At 42.8% G+C, this 16,674-nt stretch overlaps 1 long non-coding RNA gene and 1 pseudogene across 1 annotated transcript in view; both read left to right on the forward strand.

Annotated features, from left to right (window-relative positions):
* The first annotated feature begins 4,134 nt into the window (after window positions 1–4,134).
* LOC134911998 (5S ribosomal RNA) lies at window positions 4,135–4,253 on the forward strand (annotated as a pseudogene).
* A 1,978-nt stretch (window positions 4,254–6,231) lies between these two features.
* Window positions 6,232–16,674, forward strand: part of LOC134910090 (uncharacterized) — a 35,487-nt gene continuing 25,044 nt past the window's right edge. The window contains exons 1-2 of the long non-coding RNA XR_010176113.1: window positions 6,232–6,331; window positions 7,639–7,831. This is a non-coding gene — a long non-coding RNA (uncharacterized LOC134910090). The remainder of the gene's footprint in view (window positions 6,332–7,638; window positions 7,832–16,674) is intronic.

A 16,674-nucleotide genomic window follows, 5' to 3' on the forward strand; every position in this document is an offset into this window, starting at 1 on the left:
TCAGAAAATGCGTTTCATCCGTTTAGCCCGTCCATAGATTCTCTTTTTTCTTTAGCCCAGGTAAGACGCTTCTGATGTTGTTTATTGTTCAGGAGTGGCTTGACAAGAGGAATACAACATTTGAATCCCATGTCCATGATCCGTCTGTGTGTGGTGGCTCTTGATGTACTAACTCCAGCCTCAGTCCACTCCTTGTGATGCTCCCCAACACTTTTGAATGGCCTTTTCCTGACAAGAAAAAAAGAACTGGTCTGTTGCTCAGTGGTCCAAAGTCCTCTTTTCTGATGAGAGCAAATTTTGCATCTCCTTTGGAAACCAAGGTCCCAGAGTATGGAGGAAGAATGGAGAGGCACACAATCCAAGATGCTTGAAGTCCACTGTGAAGTTTCCATAGTCTGTGTTGATTTGGGGAGCCATGTCATCTGCTGGTGTTGGTCCACTGTGCTTTATTAAGTCCAGAGTAAATGCAGCTGTCTTCCAGGACATTTTAGAGCACTTCATGCTTCCTTCAGCGGACAAGCTTTATGGAGATTCACAAGATTCCAACAATGAAGAGAAGAAAATTCTCACCATTCCTGGAGAGTAAACTGCACCAAGGTATATACAATCCTAATATAATCAGAAATTGGGGTACCTTTTCTAATATTTAATCCAAGGTTTTGAGAGTATAAATTAGTTACAATGGGCCCTTAAAGGTTCAGAAGGTGCTACCAACTGGTTTGGAATAGAATATGTAGTCAAATCCCCATAGGAAGTCCAAAAGAAAGAGAAACCAGTTACAACTTGGGTGCACACAACTTAACAGAGTAATAGAAATATAATCTTTACTATGGATTTATTAAATCACCAATGTTACTATCAAATAATGACTTAAATGCCCTCGTATGGTAATGATATATCTATGAATTAAAATACGTTATAGTGTTTGGACAAAAAATGGCCTTTATTCGATGTTGAGCGAAGTATTAAAATTAGGGAAGAACGTGATTAAGAATGAAATCAGTAAAGTGAATAAAGATTTAAAAACAAAGCAAATGTGTTGTATCCTTTGTGTGTTCTTCGTATTTTATTATCCACATGTACATGAACCACACATTAATCTTTATAGGGTACTGTGACAGTACTAATATTGTAAAGGGAACCTATGAATATTCTGCTGACTAAAGCTGTTGCAAAATACTGAGACATGCGTCTCTCTAGAAACAAATGTTGCTATCCACTATATTTATACAAACTGATTCTTACAAATGTATCTAAATGATGTTACAGTAATTCACTGCAACTGTTAGAATGCTGGAGGTATGTAGTTGAAATGACAAAGAATAGTATGCGATTATTTCAGCTTTGTATTGAGAGGGCACTTTTGTAATATGTAGTATATAATAACCAGTTTATAATTACTGGAGTGTCCAGAGAATGTAGTAATTATTCACAAACACAATTATAAAGTGAAAATGTGTAATAGATGCTTAGCTGAACACAATCCAAAATAAACCTCCAGCTATCTATTGACAGGGTAAATTCATACTGAATATTACAACCAACATTTGTAAGTATGTAGCTTATATAGTGTACTAAAAGTCAGCACAGAAAAATAGGAGTAGTAGTTAATAAGTGTGTATATATATATATATATATATATATATATATAGTCCTTGTATGGGCGGCACTCAGAGAATTTAAAGGCAATTGCTTTGGTGAACAAAAAGCCCCGCAGGGCAAATTTATTGTGACGTTTCGGGGTATTTATCCCCTTCCTCAGACAACTCAATGCAGTGAAAAGCGTGCAATATATAGACAAAACCCAATCTTACCCTCCATCTGTCACTTCAGTGTGTCCCCAGGTGCTCCGGTAGCGTCTAGATTCTCTTCGCGCTAAGGACCTTTCCCATAACCCCCTGGGTCCATGTCACAATCTATTTGGAATAGTAAAGTGTGGCGAGCGAAGTGGAGCGAGACACCGAGCCCGATGCGTGGCGAGCGAAGCGAGCCCGCGAGGGTCCAATGCTGCATAGAGAAATAAATTTGCCCCAAACGATCGGAGAACGAAGGAGACATTTAGATGCTGTAAGGGCGGAAGTGCTCTCCTGCCCTCTCGTTTTGTCACGTCCAGATCCTTAGCACGAAGGCAACAGACACAACCCAGGTGCTCCCGGCTGCCCCCCGTAGTGGCGCTTCCGGCCGTGGGTCTCCCGTCGCGGCAGAAGTGACATCACACGTCCGGCCCCGGTTGCCTTGGTAACACACTGTGGGCAACAACAAAGTGTGATAAGCAACGTTCATAGCCGCATATACAAATATCATAACCATTTAATATTACATCATATCATTGTGGGACAAAATGCAAAGTACAATACATATATAAATATAAAAGTGACAATAAAACATCAAACAGTTCATGTGCAATCTGACTTGATAATATCAAGACATAATACATATACCAAAGTGAATCAATGTAGCTAAATTCTATAATATAAGTAGTGTAAAAATACAGTTAAAAACACCTCCTGAGCCTGGAGGGGTCAAATAGTAAAAGAATATCTTTTTCTTGGTCTGTTTATTAAGAAAAAAGCTGAGTTCCTGCAGGAGGCTGCTGCCATCTAGTGGCTGAAAAACATTTACTCGAATACTAGAAAATATTGATGAAAATAATGAAATTAAAGAGGAGGTATGGTAATTAATCTTATCCCATTTACATTAAATAAAGGTGGAATCTGCACTGTCTATAAGAAATTAGATAAACCTAATGCTTCATTGAGACCTTTCAGGGCTACACAATCCCCGGCGTGCTGGTGGCACATGGTCGATTGCCTTATATTTTAAACTAGATAGGCTGTGTCCTGCTTGTACAAAATGTCAGGCCACCGGCTGTTCACTGGTGCCTGATGTCAATGCCCATGGATGGCTGATCTGTGCCGGGTGAGTCTGACCTTAAGTTGACATTCGGTCTTGCCTACATAGTATAAGCCGCAAGGGCATACTATGACATAAATCACGTAGCGGCTCGTGCATGTAAGTGGCCATTTAATATTAAACCGCTTCCCTGTATTGGGATGTGGGATAGAGTCCCCAGTGAGCATATACGAACAAGTCGTACACCCCAGACATTTATAACAACCGTCTTTATGGCTGAGAAAGTTTTGGGGTGTAGGGTGATCTAGAAAACCTGTCACGTCAGTTTTCACTAATAGATCTTTTAAGTTCCTTCCCCGTGAGTAACTGGGCATCAACCTGGTTTTATGGAAGAATTTCAGATCCGGATTAGCTGACCATTTGCCATAAACTTTTGGCCCTTTGTGATGTCTGTGGACTTTGTGTATTGTATTCGTTCACCCACGGGATGATCTCCAAGCCCACTGTCTTTTCATAGTTTTATTGACCCTCTTCTGTTGAGACACTCTTAGGGCTTTGTCACAGGCTTTTTCCAGTTCCACTAAAGCATACCCTCTTGCCCTGAATTTCTCAATCATGATGTCCAGTTGTTTTATTGTCATGTCCTGATCGCTATTGGTTCTACATACCCAGATGAACTGTGAGTAGGGGAGCCCCCGAACTGTACTTTTAGGGTGAAAACTGTTAGCGTGTAGGATGGTATTGTGGTCAGTGGGTTTTGTGTACAGTTAGGTATGGATTTGACTGTTTCTAATCTGTATACAGATATCCAAGAAACAAATTTCCTCTGTACTGCTTGTCATAGTAAATTTGATGGGACTGTTTGAGGCATTTTGGGTTTCAATGATGGAAAACAATATTGCTGTATCCTCTCTCCAGAGGATCAAAAGATGCCCACTACTATTAGGATTAAGAATATGTAATTGGATCATGCACTATCATAAGAAACCTTAAGATATCTGTGTAATTTCACACCATTATTCAATAGGCTCAGATAACCCGCCTCTCTCATCCACTGTCCGCTATATTAAATTATATGACAGTGGACAGCAGAAGACGGGCTCTGAACCTATAATTTTCCTATATCTTACTTTTTCAGTACTCTCTCATCCTGACGCCAGTTATATAACTCCCCTGCAATGCTAAAAGTAACAGAGAAACTGTGCGCAATAATGGACAGCAGAAGTACTCTATCTGGTATATGCCAATAAACATACACTCTCTCATTCACAATCTATGGGATATTACTGCCACATCTCACTGGCTACGCCCAATCTCGCCTGATCTTGGAAGCTAAGCAGTGAATAGCCTGATTAGTACCTGGATAGGAGACTTCCAGGGAATATTAGGTGCAGTAACAAACACCTCTGTATTCATGTGAAAAGCAGAAGTATTGGAGCAACCTTTGACCATTACCTTTTTCATATCTAATTTTCCTTCTTCTCATGAAATTCTCTTCTTGATCATATACTCGTCTAGAGCCCTTTCGCATATTGCAATTATTGAATAAATTTTTTTTTTTTTTGAAATAGCAGATTAATCATTACCAGGACATACCATTATAAATAGGCATTGGAAGAATTGTCTGGTATGCTGAAATTAAATTCTCAATATTTTCATCTTAGGTGTCACTGTCACCTTAAATGGCAATATTACTTGGAGAACTGCTACTCCTAAATTATTAATTTGCAAGTGAGAATCATTATTTTTTCTCCCTAAATACTATATATTATATGTGTGTTCAATTGTGTACCATAATTTTATCATACTATAATTAAAAGTTAAGTTTTAGTTTTTCAAGCGTGCCCCAACACAGAGTCTCTCTTTTTTCTTTGTAACTTTGATATCTGTATACAGATTAGAAACAGTCAAATCCATACCTCACTGTACACAAAACCCACTGACCGCAATACCTACACGCTAACAGTTTTCACCCTAAAAGTACAGTCGGGGGCTCCCATACTCACAGTTCATCCGGGTATGTAGAACCAATAGCGATCAGGACATGACAATAAAACAACTGGACATCATGATTGAGAAATTCAGGGCAAGAGGGTATGCTTTAGTGGAACTGGAAAAAGCCTGTGACAAAGCCCTAAGAGTGTCTCAACAGAAGAGGGTCAATAAAACTATGAAAAGACAGTGGGCTTGGAGATCATCCCGTGGGTGAACGAATACAATACACAAAGTCCACAGACATCACAAAGGGCCAAAAGTTTATGGCAAATGGTCAGCTCTGATCCGGATCTGAAATTCTTCCATAAAACCAGGTTGATGCCCAGTTACTCACGGGGAAGGAACTTAAAAGATCTATTAGTGAAAACTGACGTGACAGGTTTTCTAGATCACCCTACACCCCAAAACTTTCTCAGCCGTAAAGACGGTTGTTATAAATGTCTGGGGTGTACGACTTGTTCGTATATGCTCACTGGGGACTCTATCCCACATCCACATACAGGGAAGCGGTTTAATATTAAATGGCCACTTACATGCACGAGCCGCTACGTGATTTATGTCATAGTATGCCCTTGCGGCTTATACTATGTAGGCAAGACCGAATGTCAACTTAAGGTCAGACTTACCCGGCACAGATCAGCCATCCATGGGCATTGACATCAGGCACCAGTGAACAGCCGGTGGGCCGGCATTTTGTACAAGCAAGACACAGCCTATCTAGTTTAAAATATAAGGCAATCGACCATGTGCCACCAGCACGCCGGGGAAGTGACCGAGGGAAAAAGCTGTTACAATTGGAATCCCATTGGATTTTCCGATTGGATTGTGTAGCCCCGAAAGGTCTCAACGAAACATTAGGTTTATCTCATTTCTTATAGACAGTGCAGATTCCACCTTTTAATGTAAATGGGATAAGATTAATTACCATACCTCCTCTTTAATTTCATTATTTTCATCAATATTTTCTAGTATTCGAGTAAATGTTTTTCAGCCACTAGATGGCAGCAGCCTCCTGCAGGAACTCAGCTTTTTTCTTAATAAACAGACCAAGAAAAATATATTCTTTTACTATTTGACCCCTCCAGGCTCAGGAGGTGTTTTTAACTGTATTTTTACACTACTTATATTATAGAATTTAGCTGCATTGATTCACTTTGGTATATGTATTATGTCTTGATATTATCAAGTCAGATTGCACATGAACTGTTTGATGTTTTATTGTCACTTTTATATTTATATATGTATTGTACTTTGCACTTTGTCCCACAATGATATGATATAATCTTAAATGGTTATGATATTTGTATATGCGGCTATGAACGCTGCTTATCACACTTTGTTGTTGCCCACAGTGTGTTACCAAGGCAACCGGGACCGGACGTGTGACGTCACTTCCGCCGCGACGGGAGACCCGCGGCCGGAAGCGCCACTACGGGGGGGCGGCCGGGAGTGCCTGGGGACACACTGAAGTGACAGATGGAGGGTAAGATTGGGTTTTGTCTATATATTGCACGCTTTTCACTGTATTGAGTTGTCTGAGGAAGGGGATAAATACCCCAAAACGTCACAAATAAATTTGCCCTGCGGGGCTTTTTGTTCACCAAAGCAATTGCCTTTAAAGTCTCTCAGTGCCGCCCATACAAGGACGATATACACGGATGCAAATCTGAGAGGAGGGCACCGGAGCAACCTAAACGTAAGTCCGGAGTGCCAGGGACACTTTTTGCATATATATATATATATATATATTTATTAATTATTTAGAGGGCTGATGCTATAGAAGATGTCAGTTATTTAATACTCATACAATTATTGTATATCGTCAATACTAAAGATATCTTCTAGCGTGCCGCTCTATGTATAGAGTAATGCAAAACAATGAATATCGGGTGATCACGTATACTGTGTTCACTGTTTTAAGTGTAAAACCACCTGTGCATATACTGTACATCACTGTGTGTGTAGTAATAGTAATACTAGGTATTGCTGCACATAATATCCTATGATGTGCTGCAGCAGATACATAGTTCCCAGTATCACAGTATGTGAAATAACGGCAAGAGCAGCATAAACGCTAGTATAGTTCAATAAACGTATCAGCTGTCCTCATACAATATGTGTAAATGAAACTCCTATATACATGCATTCATAGGTCATAGGTTCATAATTAAGAAATTTAGGTGTATAGATTCATATTAGACAGGAAACACATTTGCTATGAAGCCAATGCGCATTTCGCTCATATAGGCTTCCTCAGGCACTATAGTAAATGGCACCCGCCAGATATGACAGTTCGTGTATATAGGAAATGGAGACCAGTGGCGTGATGTGTGAAAGTTATGTAGCCAATACCTACAGAGTAAGGTTCATTTGAAACCTGGGGCCATTACTTCTAATTACAACCCCCATACCGCTGTTCAATACTCTAACATGTCCCGTCAGCTGTTTCAAATTACCCTTGGATCATGTCAGACTTGGGCAATCCCTATACTACCAATGCATATGTATAAATGAGTATACTTGTATGTGTAATCCCCACCATGTAACCAATATAAGAAAACTGCACATGTCCACCCTATAGTGGTCCATGAGATGTGATATAAAATGTGATATGTTAAATAAACGTCATAAAATAACCATTTTAGTGTGCCTAATTAATATATAAAGTGTATGAATAATAATAAAAAAAAATTAAAATGCCTACAATGATGTATAAGTAATAGATACAATTAAACGTGCATAACTGTGTATAAATAAGAATTTACTCACCGGTAATTCTATTTCTCGTAGTCCGTAGTGGATGCTGGGGACTCCGTAAGGACCATGGGGATTAGCGGCTCCGCAGGAGACTGGGAACAACTATAAAGAAAGCTTTAGACTACTGGTGTGCACTGGCTCCTCCCACTAAGACCCTCCTCCAGACTTCAGTTAGGATACTGTGCCCGGAAGAGCTGACACAATAAGGAAGGATTTTGAATCCCGGGTAAGACTCATACCAGCCACACCAATCACACCGTATAACTCGTGATACAATACCCAGTTAACAGTATAATAACAACTGAGCCTCTCAACAGATGGCTCAACAATAACCCTTTAGTTAAGCAATAACTATATACAAGTATTGCAGACAATCCGCACTTGGGATGGGCGCCCAGCATCCACTACGGACTACGAGAAATAGAATTACCGGTGAGTAAATTCTTATTTTCTCTAACGTCCTAGTGGATGCTGGGGACTCCGTAAGGACCATCGGGATTATACCAAAGCTCCCAAACGGGCGGGAGAGTGCAGATGACTCTGCAGCACCGAATGGGCAAACTCTAGGTCCTCCTCAGCCAGGGTGTCAAACTTGTAGAATTTAGCAAACGTGTTTGACCCCGACCAAGTAGCTGCTCTGCAAAGTTGAAGAGCCGAGACCCCTCGGGCAGCCGCCCAAGAAGAGCCCACCTTCCTCGTGGAATGGGCTTTCACTGATTTAGGATGCGGCAGGCCAGCCGCAGAATGTGCAAGCTGAATCGTACTACAGATCCAGCGAGCAATAGTCTGCTTTGAAGCAGGTGCACCCAACTTGTTGGGCGCATACAGAATAAAGAGCGAGTCAGTCTTTCTGACTCCAGCTGTCCTGGAAACATAGATTTTCAGGGCCCTGACTACGTCCAAAAACTTGGAAGCCTCCAAGTCATTTGTAGCCGCAGGCACCACGATAGGTTGGTTCAGATGAAAAGCTGATACCACTTTGGGGAGAAACTGGGGACGAGTCCTCAATTCTGCCCTATCCATATGGAAAATCAGATAAGGGCTTTTACATGACAAAGCCGCCAATTCTGATACACGCCTGGCCGAAGCCAAGGCCAACAACATGACCACTTTCCACGTGAGATATTTCAAATCCACGGTTTTCAGTGGCTCAAACCAATGTGACTTTAGGAAATCCAACACCACGTTGAGATCCCAAGGTGCCACTGGAGGCACAAAAGGGGGCTGAATATGCAGCACTCCCTTAACAAAAGTCTGAACTTCAGGTAGTGAAGCCAGTTCTCTCTGGAAGAAAATCGATAGAGCCGAAATCTGGACCTTAATGGAACCCAATTTTAGGCCCATAGTCACCCCTGACTGTAGGAAGTGCAGGAAACGGCCCAGCTGAAATTCCTCCGTTGGGGCCTTCCTGGCCTCACACCACGCAACATATTTTCGCCATATGCGGTGATAATGGTTTGCGGTTACTTCTTTCCTAGCTTTAATCAGCGTAGGAATGACTTCCTCCGGAATGCCCTTTTCCTTCAGGATCCGGTGTTCAACCGCCATGCCGTCAAACGCAGCCGCGGTAAGTCTTAGAACAGACAGGGTCCCTGCTGCAGCAGGTCTTGTCTGAGCGGTAGAGGCCATGGGTCCTCTGACATCATTTCTTGAAGTTCCGGGTACCAAGCTCTTCTAGGCCAATCCAGAACAATGCGTATAGTTCTTACTCCTCTTCTCCTTATTATCCTCAGTACCTTTGGTATGAGAGGAAGAGGAGGGAACACATAAACCGACCGGTACACCCACGGTGTCACTAGAGCGTCCACAGCCATCGCCTGCGGGTCTCTCGACCTGGCGCAATATTTTTCTAGCTTTTTGTTTAGGCGGGACGCCATCATGCTACCTGTGGCCTTTTCCAACGGTTTACAATCATTTGAAAGACTTCTGGATGAAGTCCCCACTCTCCCGGGTGGAGGTCGTGCCTGCTGAGGAAGTCTGCTTCCCAGTTGTCCACTCCCGGAATGAACACTGCTGACAGTGCTAACACGTGATTTTCCGCCCATCGGAGAATCCTTGTGGCTTCTGCCATTGCCGTCCTGCTTCTCGTGCCGCCCTGTTGATTTACATGGGCGACCGCCGTGATGTTGTCTGACTGGATCAGTACCGGCTGGTTTTGAAGCAGGGGTTTTGCCTGACTTAGGGCATTGTAAATGGCCCTCAGTTCCAGAATATTTATGTGCAGGGAAGTCTCCTGACTTGACCATAGTCCTTGGAAGTTTCTTCCCTGTGTGACTGCCCCCCAGCCTCGAAGGCTGGCATCCGTGGTCACCAGGACCCAGTCCTGTATGCCGAATCTGCGGCCCTCTTGAAGATGAGAACTCTGCAGCCACCACAGCAGAGACACCCTTGTCCTTGGAGACAGGGATATCAGACGATGCATCTGAAGATGCGATCCGGACCACTTGTCCAACAGGTCCCACTGAAAGGTTCTTGCATGAAACCTGCCGAATGGAATCGCTTCGTAGGAAGCTACCATTTTTCCCAGGATCCGCGTGTAGGAAGCTACCATTTTTCCCAGGATCCGCGTGCAGTAATGCACCGACACCGGTTTTGGTTTTAGGAGGCCTCTGACTAGAGATGACAGCTCCTTGGCCTTCTCCTCCGGGAGAAACACTTTTCTCTGTTCTGTGTCCAGAACCATCCCCAGGAACAGTAGACGTGTCGTAGGGACCAGCTGTGACTTTGGAATGTTTAGAATCCAGCCGTGCTGGTGTAGCACTTCCCGAGATAGTGCTACCCCGACCAACAACTGCTCTTTGGACCTCGCCTTTATCAGGAGATCGTCCAAGTACGGGATAATTAAAACCCCCTTCTTTCGAAGGAGTATCATCATTTCGGCCATTACCTTGGTAAAGACCCTCGGAGCCGTGGATAGACCGAACGGCAACGTCTGGAATTGGTAATGACAATCCTGTACCACAAATCTGAGGTACTCCTGGTGAGGATGGTAAATGGGGACATGCAGGTAAGCATCCTTGATGTCCAGTGATACCATGTAATCTCCCTCGTCCAGGCTTGCAATAACCGCCCTGAGCGATTCCATCTTGAACTTGAATTTTTTTATATATGTGTTCAAGGATTTCAAATTTAAAATGGGTCTCACCGAACCGTCCGGTTTCGGTACCACAAACATTGTGGAATAGTAACCCCTTCCTTGTTGAAGTAGGGGCACCTTTACTATCACTTGTTGTGAATACAGCTTGTGAATTGCCTGTAACACTGCCTCCCTGCCTGAGGGAGTGGTTGGCAAGGCAGATTTGAGGAAACGGCGGGGGGGAGACGTCCCGAATTCCAGCTTGTACCCCTGAGATACTACTTGAAGGATCCAGGGATCCACCCGTGAGCGAGCCCACTGATTGCTGAAAAATTTGAGACGGGCCCCCACCGCACCTGGCTCCGCCTGTGGAGCCCCAGCGTCATGCTGTGGACTTAGAGGAAGCGGGGGAGGACTTTTGCTCCTGGGAACTGGCTGTATGCTGCAGCTTCTTTCCCCTACCTCTGCCTCTGGGCAGAAAGGATGCGCCTTTAACCCGCTTGCCCCTATTGGGCCGAAAGGACTGTACCTGATAATACGGTGCTTTCTTTGGTTGTGAGGGAACATGGGGTAAAAATGTAGACTTCCCAGCTGTTGCTGTGGAAACGAGGTCCGAGAGACCATCCCCGAACAACTCCTCACCCTTATAAGGCAGAACTTCCATGTGTCGTTTGGAATCTGCATCTCCTGTCCACTGCCGAGTCCATAACCCTCTCTTGGCAGAAATGGACATTGCACTAATTTTGGATGCCAGCCGGCAAATATCCCTCTGTGCATCCCTCATGTATAAAAGTGCGTCTTTTATATGCTCTACGTTTAGCAATATAGTGTCCCTGTCTAGGGTATCTATATTTTCTGACAGGGAATCTGACCACGCAGCAGCAGCACTGTACATCCAGGCTGAAGCAATAGCCGGTCTCAGTATAACACCTGTGTGTGTGTATATAGATTTCAGGATAACCTCCTGCTTTCTATCAGCAGATTCCTTCAGGGCGGCCGTATCCGGAGACGGTAGTGCCACCTTCTTTGACAAGCGTGTGAGCGCTTTATCCACCCTAGGGGATGTTTCCCAGCGTGACCTATCCTCTGGCGGGAAAGGGTACGCCATTAGTAACCTTAGAAATTACCAGCTTTTTATCAGGGGAAGCCCACGCTTCTTCACACACTTCATTTAACTCTTCAGATGGAGGAAAAGCTACTGGTAGTTTTTTCTCTCCAAACATAATACCCTTTTTTGTGGTACCGGGGGTAACATCAGAAATGTGCAACACATTTTTCATTGCCTCAATCATGTAACGTGTGGCCCTACTGGAAGTTACATTAGTCTCATCGTCGTCGACACTGGAGTCAGTATCCGTGTCGACATCTGTGTCTGTCATCTGAGGTAGCGGGCGTTTTAGAGCCCCTGATGACTTTTGAGACGCCTGGGCAGGCACAGGCTGAGAAGCCGGCTGTCCCACATTAGGTATGTCGTCAAACCTTTTATGCAAGGAGTCGACACTGCTGCGTAATTCCTTCCACAGCACCATCTACTCAGGTGTCGACCCCGCAGGGGGTGACATCACGTTTACAGGCATTTGCACCGCCTCCACATAAGCCTCCTCATCAAACATGTCGACACAGCCGTACCGACACACCGCAAACACACAGGGAATGCTCTGACAGAGGACAGGACCCCACAAAGCCCTTTGGGGAGACAGAGAGAGAGTATGCCAGCACACACCAGAGCGCTATATAACACAGGGATCCCACTATAAATGAGTGTTTTCCCTTATAGCTGCTTTTTTATATATCATATATATATATATATATCTATACTGCGCCTAAAATTAGTGCCCCCCCTCTCTTTTTTACCCTTCTGTAGTGTTCAGACTGCAGGGGAGAGCAAAGGAGCTTCCTTCCAGCGGAGCTGTGAGGGAAAAATGGCGCCAGTGTGCTGAGGGAGATGGCCCCGCCCCTTTTTCGGCGGACTTTCTCCCGCTTTTTCTGGAATACTGGCAGGGGTAATTTTACATCTATATAGCCTCTAGGACTATATATGATGTAGATTTGCCAGCCAAGGTGTCATATATTGCCCTCAGGGCGCCCCCCCCAGCGCCCTGCACCCATCAGTGACCGGAGTGTGAGGTGTACATGAGGAGCAAAGGCGCACAGCTGCAGTGCTGTGCGCTACCTTGGTGAAGACCGAAGTCTTCTGCCGCCGATTTTCCGGACCTCTTCGTCGCTTCTGGCTCTGTAAGGGGGGCGGCGGCGCGGCTCCGGGAACGAACACCAAGGTCGGGTCCTGCGGTCGATCCCTCTGGAGCTAATGGTGTCCAGTAGCCTAAGAAGCCCAAACTACCACATGTTAGGTAGGTTTGCTTCTTCTCCCCTTAGTCCCTCGCTGCAGTGAGTCTGTTGCCAGCAGATCTCACTGTAAAATAAAAAACCTAAATATACTTTCTTTCTAGGAGCTCAGGAGAGCCCCTAGTGTGCATCCAGCTCAGCCGGGCACAAGAATCTAACTGAAGTCTGGAGGAGGGTCTTAGTGGGAGGAGCCAGTGCACACCAGTAGTCTAAAGCTTTCTTTATAGTTGTGCCCAGTCTCCTGCGGAGCCGCTAATCCCCATGGTCCTTACGGAGTCCCCAGCATCCACTAGGACGTTAGAGAAATATAAAATACACCTAGTATTAATATTAACCATCGACTTAAGTGTGGTCGACCTAATGACCCATACCCATATATTAAATGATAAAGATTAAAGTTGATAATTTACTAGTATTAATACATATATGTTAAAGAAAACGATAATTAGAAAAATATTGTGTATCAGTGTATACCCACATGGGCATGTGAGACATTAAATTACTCCTTGTGTGGAGCAATTAATAAAACTTTTTATTTTCATCTTATTGTGATAACTGTCACAAAACTCCTGAGTGATGTCAATATGTTGGCATGCTAGACATTTTCCACAAGGATAACAGCCTTGATGAGCCTTGATCGATGAGTTTTTCTTATGGTATTTGGTGAAATGACTCTTGACTAACTTGTCCCGTAGATTCGGTGATTTTCTCCAGCTAATTTTGATATTATCAAATTCTTTTTTCAGATCTTCATCTGTGTTCAGTATGTACTGGTATTTTTGCAGTGCCGCATTAATTTGTCTCCACTCTTTGCAGTAGGTGCCAACAAATCTTATCTGGACTGTATAAGATTTTTTTTGTCTTGGGGATTAATAAGGAGCTCCTGGATATTTGATTAGTAGCGTTATAGGCTTTTTGTAGGGTTTGTTTTTTATAACCCCTCTTTTTGAGTCTCTCTTTAACTTCCTTAGCTCTCTTCCTATAGGTTTCATTCTCAGAACAATTCCTTCTTGGGCAAATATATTCTCCTTTTGGAATAGCTCTTAAAGTAGCTGGATTGTGGGAGCTGCTATGGTGTAAAATACTGCTGGGGGCCGTAATCTTACGAAAGACATCTGTGTTAATTTTGCCATCAATTGTTTTGGAGATCTTCAAGTCCAAAAAGTTGACATAATTGCGGCTTATATCTGATGTAAGTTTTAGGCCTAAGGTATTATTGTTGAGACATTGGATGAAATCCTCTAGCAGCTCACGTTCACCTTCTCATAGGATCAGGATATCATAAACATACCTGTGCCAACCTATAACATGTTACGTGTATTTTTCACTACAGGCGTTGAAAACAACCTCCCTCTCCCACCATCTCAAGTACAGGTTAGCATACGTGGTTGCACAGGTACTGCCCATGGCAGTACCCTGTACTTGGAGGAAATATTTGTCATCAAAGGTGAAAAAGTTTTTGGTTAATACAAATTCCAGAAGTTGCATAAAGAAGAAATTGAAATCCTGATATGCACTCATATTTAGAACGTAATGCACAGCCTTCAATCCATTGCTACGGCCGATGCTAGTGTACAAGGCCTCCACATCACATGTACAGAGCCAAGTGTTAGAAGAAAGAGTGATGCCATCCAATTTGTTCAAAATATCCATGGTGTCACGTACATATGATGGAAGTTCTAATACAAATTTTTGTAGATTTTTATCCACAAAAATGCTGGCTTTTTTCAGTAATACTTTCAATACCTGAGACAATAGGTCTCCCAAGTGGGCATTTACAGTTCTTATGCACCTTAGGTACTAGATAAAGCATAGAAATTTTAATCACTTTAAGAAAGTCATAGTCCATTTTGGTTACAATTTCATCTTTTAGGGCTCCCTTGATAAGATTCTCATAAGACTTAAGGAAGTTAGCAGTAGGATTAAACTAAAGTCTTTTATATTTATTTATTAGCAGTTGATAAGGGGTAATGCTAAGGGGTATACATTTTCCTTCTCTATTCCCCTCCTTTTCTCTGTCTGATTCTATTGCTTGTATTATATTACTATATTTCATATCTTTGAAGCAAATGTATAATTTTAACCTTTTAGTGAATTATAATAATCATTAATCACTAATTGTGTACCTTTTAATAACAAACCCGCAGAGGTTGCATCTAGACATATATATATCTTTAAATCATTAGGAATATTCTGTTCATAGAAGAATGCACGCCAGTCATATAGAATGTAAATCATAAGGATGTATTTCAACAAACAATTGCTACTCATAGAATTCACTTTTATCATTAAACAGTATTGGTCAAATACAATGCAAGTCACCATATAATAGTTTTACAGGTTCAAACTATATAAGAAACAGGATGAAATAAGTGTGATTATGTGTGTATATATGTATTCATTACTGGGGAGATATCACTCAAAGCACTCGGCTAAATCCTAGATTTATTGATATATATTGGAAAGATACATATCTTAAAGAAATACCTTAGGGCAGGGGTGTCAAACTCGTGGCCCTCCAGCTGTTTTGGAACTACACATTCCAGCATGCCCTGCCACAGTTGCAGCCGTCCCTAATACAAAATAGATGGCAAGGCATGCTGGGATGTGTAGTTTCACAACAGCTGGAGGGCCGCGAGTTTGACACCCCTGCCTTAGGGGATTGGTTTCGGTTTATGTATGTGTGTGTGTGTGTGTGGGGGGGGGAGGGCAGCATGTGGCTGCATGGTCCACAAACCGCATGGGACAGAAGCTAGACTCCATTTTAGGAAAACTCCCATGATTCCAAAGTCTGTAACATATGGTTCAAAAGGGAATGCAAGCAGCCATTTTAAGTTTGCAAGTTCAAACACATGGCATTCTTTGCAATGCCATAGTCACATAGCAGAAGCCATAAGACTCCACTATATTCCAAAATGTATAAGCTTCAACATAATGCATATGTGCCAATTTTACAATTCCAAGCCATCTAATCACCTTTCACAATTCCAAGCCAACACAGTATCTCAATAACCAGAGCATATTGTATGCTGGCTATGCTATATGAACCATCACAAGACCAGATCACCAGGTAACCACAAGTATCAGCATGCCATTGCTACAAGCACATGACTACAGTAACAAAAGGAAGTATGTGTTGACTTCTATATTTCAGTAAGATGCACTATATAAAACCACTACAATCTGTTATAAATCACCATACCAGGAATGTATACCAGATGCTATTCTACAGATTGTCTAATGCTCCAACTACCATTACAGATTTCACAGAGTACCATCACAAACACACAACAATCACATAACTGCACAAGCACCACCAACCCCAAGCCATTTGTATTTCCAAACCAACTATTCTATGCCAATCGTTTCACAACTACTGTACCACAAACACATATTTAACTATTCTATGCAATTTATCTATGTGATATTGAGAGTATGATACTTAGAGTTACATGGGAATGACTCCTAAGCTTCCCAGGCGTATCAAGGTCCATGCTTCTGAGGGCTAGGTTGATTCTGAGTGAGTGAGCTCTGATTTCAAGTGTTCAGGTATATTCAACCTGTGGGTGTGTCTTTCACAGCATGTGGGCTAGCTGTATCAGTGAGCTGAGCTGGCCATGTGCTGGGATTGTCTATTCAGATGCTAG

Source organism: Pseudophryne corroboree, chromosome 4 (genome assembly GCF_028390025.1).
Source record: "Pseudophryne corroboree isolate aPseCor3 chromosome 4, aPseCor3.hap2, whole genome shotgun sequence".
NCBI lineage: Eukaryota > Metazoa > Chordata > Amphibia > Anura > Myobatrachidae > Pseudophryne > Pseudophryne corroboree.